Here is a 7,112-nt window from a genome sequence, read left to right as displayed (position 1 = left end):
CTCTCTCTCTCTCTCTCTCTCTCTCTCTCTCAGAGAGGAGACTGGACACAGAGTAGCCCTCGTACTGTGTACCCCCCCCCCCCCCCCCCTCCCTCTCTCTCTCTCTCTCTCTCTCTCTCTCTCTCTCTCTCTCTTTCCAACCCCCACCCCTCCTCGCGACGTTGACATAACACGCCTGTACACTCTGCCTTGCACGACCTCTAGGACTTACCCAGCAGGCAACGCTTCTGTCTCTGGTTAAAATGGCGAGTAGGCCTGCCGTTGCAGCATCAAGCAAATGGCTGGAGGGTATTCGAAAATGGTACTACAGTGCTGCCGGGTTCAATAAACTCGGCTTAATGCGAGATGATACAATATATGAGAATGACGATGTAAAAGAAGCCATAAGAAGGCTTCCTGAGAACCCTTATAATGACAGCGTGTTTCGCATTAAGAGAGCACTGGACGTGACCATGAGGCAGCAGATCTTGCCTAAAGAGCAGTGGACAAAATAGGAGGAGGATAAATTCTACCTTGAACCATATCTGAAAGAGGTTATTCGGGAAAGAAAAGAGAAGAATGGGCAAAGAAATAATCATGTAGTCTAAATCTGGATGCAGCTATCCTAATAGTATTTTTATGAAGTTGGTTAAACCTGAAATGTACAATGTAGAACTATCTGGGCTGTAAATGTATTACTTTAAATAAATCTCTATTATAATTGTAAAAATAAATAAATAAATAAAAGTTGTTCATTATAACTCTGATGAAATGAAGATTTTTCAAGTTTTTATTTTTAGTGTCGTATCCAAAACTGATTTTAGTATCTCATAGATTGTTGACATGCATGTAAAATATCCTGGTATTAAATGCTTGAGAAATGTACCCAAAATTGAATGTACCCAACAAATGGGGAAATCACAAAGAAAAATAAAACTCAAGATAAAAGATTTTAACCATTTGCTTAAAAAATACTGCAGAAATGGCAAAAGAAATAATTCAGTACCTAATATTGTGGAGAAAATATCCCAGAAAAATCAGGACTGAATTGAACTAGAGAAACCAAGACTTGATGTATACACAAGAAAAAGTTAACTGAATTATACAAGCTACAGAGATTTGTAGCCTATTAAACCATGCTTCATATCTTAACTTGAAAATACTTAACTTGGGCAGCTGTTTGAAATAATGTTTTTGAAATTAATATGCAAATGTACTTGTCCTTGGACACATCATATTTCTCCCCAACTCTGACCCTATTTGACTTGTATTCTTTCAGGTTAGGCATTTTTATCTCTTCTATTACTCTGACAAGTCTTTATTTCAGCTATTATCTATAGCTGGGCTTTGTGATCCCCTTTCTCTCATTAGTTTATATAAGCTCACTTTGATCTTTCTTCTCTTTTTAAATGGAAGTTAATAATTAGTATCTCCTTGAATTACAAGGAAGATTAACAGGAAAATACATGGAGGACCTACTACAGTGTCAAGAATAAATTTGGTGATTTTATCAGGGTGCTAAGCTAAGAACCAAGTTCTCAGCAATCTCATACCACAAATACTTAAGAGTCAGTTGGGATGCAGTCCCTCAGTGACTCAAGCTTGATTGAGAGTCCACCATCTCATAACTACAGTATCTGGTTGCCTAAAAAAAGAAAGATAAAGACAAAAGAATTATTCACAGGTCTTTGACTGCTTCTGGTCTGAAAAAATAGGCATATAACTTTTACTTACATTTCATTAAAATAATTAATCTCATAACCCTTCCCAGTTGTAGTAGGGTTATTGGTAAATCATGATATGTCTACGACAGTGGTCAAAAGATTTTCCTTTTTTACTCTCTTATGTCATATCCCAGTCACGGTCATTTCAGCTTACTAATTATCCAGAAGTTAGAGATAGTTAATGAAATCCTACAGAATTAAAGCTAGGCTTTTCTTAGAGCAGTTGGGTGGAAGGGAAGATACCATGATAACAATTACAGGTTTTGCTGAGTCTGGAATCACCAAGTGCCCACTTGGAATCTTCGCCTGTAATTTTTGCAGTTATCTCAACCTCAGTATTTCCAAACCTACCTTTGACATCCCCTACACAGGAAATCTCTCTTGAAATCCAATTAGCCAGCAAGTTTTGTCAATTCTGTTTCCATATTATTCATTGCTGCTGTTACTTATATTGTCCCTTTCTGGGCACCGTGATTAATCTGAGTGCTGGGATGCACTGGAACCTTCAAGTGGGCAATAAACTGTTACAATAGATGGGAGAAACAGAAAAACCATTTCAAAGTCCTGGAATTGCAGATGCTTTTTTAACACTGATTAGAAAATTCAAATTATTTCATTGAAAACTAACATCATATTAACTAATGTTTAAAATAAAAATAAATATAAATGAAATATGAAGGTAGACATTGAGATGGGAAATGTAAGCGATACAGAGTCCCCAAGATATTTCAGCTAGAACTGTTCAAGAACTTAACATTTTTCTATTATTAATATCCTTGCTTCTGCATTTAAGTAAGTAGATAATGTTTTAAATAGATTCACACAAATATAGAGTATCTTTTTTGAAATGAATGTTGAGGCAGGGTATACAACATAAAAAAAGTAAACTTCAAGGTGCAGTCCATAACCTTCCCCCAACCACCTATGTTACTACTCTATAAAGAATTATAAAGATGCTTATGGAATAAGGGAGACTGTTAAGAGGCATTCATTTTCTTTTCTTTCACAAATAATCAGTCAAATTAAAATAGAAAAAGGAAACTAATCTCTAACTGCTTCTTCTGTGGTAATATTACCACTCACAGCCCCTAGAGCCTCATTTTACTATTAGTTTCACACTGAAGTTTTATAAAATTTACTTTCTTCAAATATTTAGATCCCAGTATAAGAAGTTAGACATGCTTCTTCAAACTGATAAAGAGAAACATTTTATCTTATTTTTTAAGTAGTATTTTAGAAACCATGATTTTCAGATTTTTTTTTTTTGAGCTTTGGAACTTCCTGATCATTGCAAATGTGTCTTTTGATATATTATTTTGCCAAGCCTACTCAATGGTTTTGTGAAGACAGAGACATTATATTAATTGCCATCTGCTTTTCTCTATGAGAAGCTGGCTTAGTTGAGCTTAGTTTCAGCCTTCCACAAGCCTTTCAGAATACATTGTATTTTTATAAGTTTTCACAGATGGAATAATTATCTTTATGTAACCAAGAAGAGGTCATAGAAAAGACAATTTCTAATTAGATTCAGTTACAAACTGTATAAGTGCATAGATTATAATATTTTTCATCCCTTAAGCCATAATTAGTCTTCTTTGAAAACATAATTGTTTTGAGTCACACTGGGATCATTTTCAGCCTATATATGTCCATGCTATATCACATATTTCTTCAAGCATGACAATGTTTATTTTTCATAGTCACTTAGCATGCTTGGAAAAAATATAATGACATTCAAATCCTTTGAAAATACATGCAGAACATGTACATTAGGGACAATGTATCCTACACTATGTTTGCAATAGTCATATATAAAATTTTTATATGTGCATGAAGTTTGCAGAAATCACAATAGCTGACTACTTCAAAGTTCGGAAATATAGAAATCATTAGATCTTTATTACCCATGTATAGGTAGCTATTCTTATAGAGCTAGTTTAAAATACTTACATAACACATATAGCACAGGGAACTCTGCTCAATATTATGTAACAACCTAAATGGGAAAATAATTTGAAATATATATATATATGTATAACTGAATCACTTTGCTGTACACCTGAAATTATCACAACATTGTTAATCAACTATACTCCAATATAAAATAAAAAGTTAAAAAAATAAAATTTTAATGTCATGGAAAAAATTAAAAAAATAATAAAATACATAGCACAAACAATTTGTTAGATAATATTCTGGGTACATCAACTCATATAATCAAGATAACAACCTGAAGGGATAGGCCCTATTATCATCCTCATTTTTCATGTGACAAAACTGAGGCACCCAGAGGTTAAGCCAGTTGCCCAAAATCACACAGCTAGTGGTTGGTAGGGCTGGTCTAGTAATAGTCATCCTTGCCCCACAGGTGGTGCTCTTCAATCCATCAAGCAGCCTTTAGAACATTTCATTTCAACACATTTGGGAGAATAACCTCAGTCAGTAAATAGTAAACTCTTGATCTTCATTATGGTGCTACATAACCTTAATCTATGTAAAATATTTATATAATTCATTATAAAGCTCTGTGTATGTATGTATTAATGAAATAAATATTAAAACTAAAAAGTAGAAATACATATTAATTTTACTCCATTTATAATTCCTCAATTCACAGATGATTTCTATCTGCATTTGAGGGCATAGTCTTCCAGGCTTTCTTCTCTGAATTTGTCTACATTTATTGTCAAATTAATGGAATCATTTTCTGTGTATTTAATTTCTTTCTTTCACCTAACAAAGTGTAGCAGCATATTTCTGTTTCATTAAATGACTTTACAGCACAACATTTACAGCAACATAATAGCTGACTAACATTATGTTAACATGAATTTTGAAATTTGTTTTTATTCAATTGTTTCTCTGTCAACTCTGAGAGCAATTTTATATATCTTCTCCAAATGATATATAGGGTATTCAGTGATTTTCCAGTGTTTTAAAATTATACAATGATAGAAAAATATAGACAAATACATATGGGTTTACCTCCAGAAATAATATATTAGAATACCTTTTTAGGTGTTAGAAATAAAGCACTGTTTTATTTGTCCATGTTATATATTTTCACAAGAACATTAAAAGAAAAAGATTTCAAAAAAGAAAGTATTTTCACAGCAGTTACACACGAAAATAAGTGTGAGAAATAGCCTATGGACATGCAATGGCTAAATTAAAATTAGATTACAAAAATAGTAAAGACATAATTAAGTTCTTTACACATTAATTGCATTGGCAACATGTAGTGAGGAATATAGTGCAAAAGTAGTTTAAGCCAATCTTCAGCTCAGAAGCATACCAAGATTTAGCCTTGAAATTATAAGAATAAATCATATTTTGGTAGCTTGTGGAAGGGGAATAAAAGGTAGAATATGAGACTTTAAAAAATGAGATTTTGCCAGTGTGTATTTCATCAACTGGAATCTGTCTCTTCTCACTCTAGAATATTTTGCATGGTCAGGTTCAATCTTGTCAACACATAGCACTCCAAATATGGGGCTCATTAATCCACAGCCCTCCCCACTACTCCAGAACAGAGTTCACAACAGCCAGACCAGGAATGGAACGACTCCATATTTTAGGACACTACACACATAGTGAATGGGGAAGGCTGTAAGTTCAAAGAGGGCATAGGAGATTCTCATACAGGTGTTCTGACACTATATTGCTTTATGTGTGGCATACACTTTTAATTCCACAGTAAATACTCAAAATGTAAGTCTAATGAGAGTTTATAAATGAGACAAAGAAAAGGTCTTTAACATTCTAGATTTATTAATAAAGAACTAGCACACGGTTAATTATAATTTTTGGTTCAAAAATTGTCTTTCTTCCTTCTCACTTATATCTGCAAGCTATATCCACTCATTTCTTGTTATATTCTTATTAGCAGTTCTGAGAAAGCCATATAAAAGCCTTTATTTGTAATGTCACTCTAAGAGACTGCCAAGTTTCCCTTGATTTTTGAGATCACAAATAGGATTAAGTTTCTACATTTATCCCATCCACATTTCCCCAGTTCCAAATTTTATCTCCCCACACACAGCCACCAAATCCATCATTCTGACTTATTCTTCCCCCCCCTTTTTTTTGTGACCCTAAGAATCTTTAGAGTAAGAGAGAAAATGACAGTCCAAAAGGAGATAATAGAAAACATTTTATTATATCTAGTTTCAAGACTGGTCCAAATGTTAAAGTGCAATTTATAGATCTTTATTCAACTTCAATAACATGAACTATCAGTGAAAGATGTCATACACAGTGTTAGATATCTATGCATTTTCTTTCTTCCATTCAGTAAAGCACAATGTATATTGTACACTCCATGCCCTTAAAATTAGATTTCCAGTCCTACCTCTATTTGGTACTATGAAGGTCACTTAAAATTTCTGAATAGTTTCTCTAGGGCCCATTTCAGACCTACTAACTGATAACAGTTTTCCTTATTAGCCTGAACTCAGCCCTGAATATTTCTCAGTCTGGCACTGCTGACAGCTGTCAATGCTCTTCAATCAGAAGTGGACTATTATTTGAAATGTTTTTCCCTTCCCCTGAAATGTATGACCATTATAGAATATTTGGAATATGCAAGAGTGTAAACGAAGTCACAATAGTTCATCATTCGGGCATGCTTACTGCCACCGTTTCATTCCTCTATTTTTATATTGAGGTTCAAATGAAAGGGTATTCATATGTTTTGTTATGATATAGGAATATGAAATAGTGATAGTTTAATTTTTAAATATTTCAGTCATACACTTAAACTGAAAAAAAATAACATGGTAGAAAAATTACCCAGGTTTAATGAATATTATGATTTGACACCTTTAGATTATTTTAGAGGGAGGAAAACGTGACAGATACTTCTAAACTTCAAACTTTAAACCAGTTTCTCTTTCTCCTATCATGTTAATTACCATAATAAATTTTGTGTGTTATTTTTCTTTTCCTAGGCTTATTTTACAAAATCAACTTATGAGAATAGTCTCATATGGCATCATCTTACAACTCGGAAACATTTTTATCTGGTTTCACATGATGCCCTAATTTGAACTTTTTTTTTATACATTTTTTCTAGTTAATCCAATTGACATTGGCCTCTAAGTGGACAAATTTTTCTAGGTGTAAAGCAGTAAAAAAGAAGCTCTTAGTTTATAGATTAAGCTAACTTTTAAATATACTAAATTTGGACAAATTATCTCCACAATGATTGTTCAAATTTTCAGCTTCATTAACATTGTATAGGAATTCTGTTTTCTGTATATTTTCATCAATGGCTGGTACTAAAATATTTAATAATTTTGGTCCATCATAGTGATTTTAAAAATGAAAAATAAATCATTTTTATTTTTGTTGTTGTTGAATATATATATATATATATATATATTTTTTTTTTTTTTTTTTTTTTTTTTT

The 7,112-nt window shown here is 32.7% G+C and overlaps 1 pseudogene; it reads left to right on the top strand.

The window, feature by feature from the left end:
- The first annotated feature begins 242 nt into the window (after nt 1–242).
- On the top strand, nt 243–574 carry LOC103079226 (cytochrome b-c1 complex subunit 7 pseudogene; annotated as a pseudogene).
- The last annotated feature ends 6,538 nt before the right edge of the window (nt 575–7,112 follow it).

This window comes from Lipotes vexillifer, unplaced genomic scaffold (assembly GCF_000442215.2).
Source record: "Lipotes vexillifer unplaced genomic scaffold, Lipotes_vexillifer_v1.1 scaffold483, whole genome shotgun sequence".
Classification (NCBI taxonomy): domain Eukaryota; kingdom Metazoa; phylum Chordata; class Mammalia; order Artiodactyla; family Lipotidae; genus Lipotes; species Lipotes vexillifer.
The sequence above is the reverse complement of the archived record's forward strand: the minus strand, read 5'-3'. Positions and strand labels throughout refer to the sequence as shown.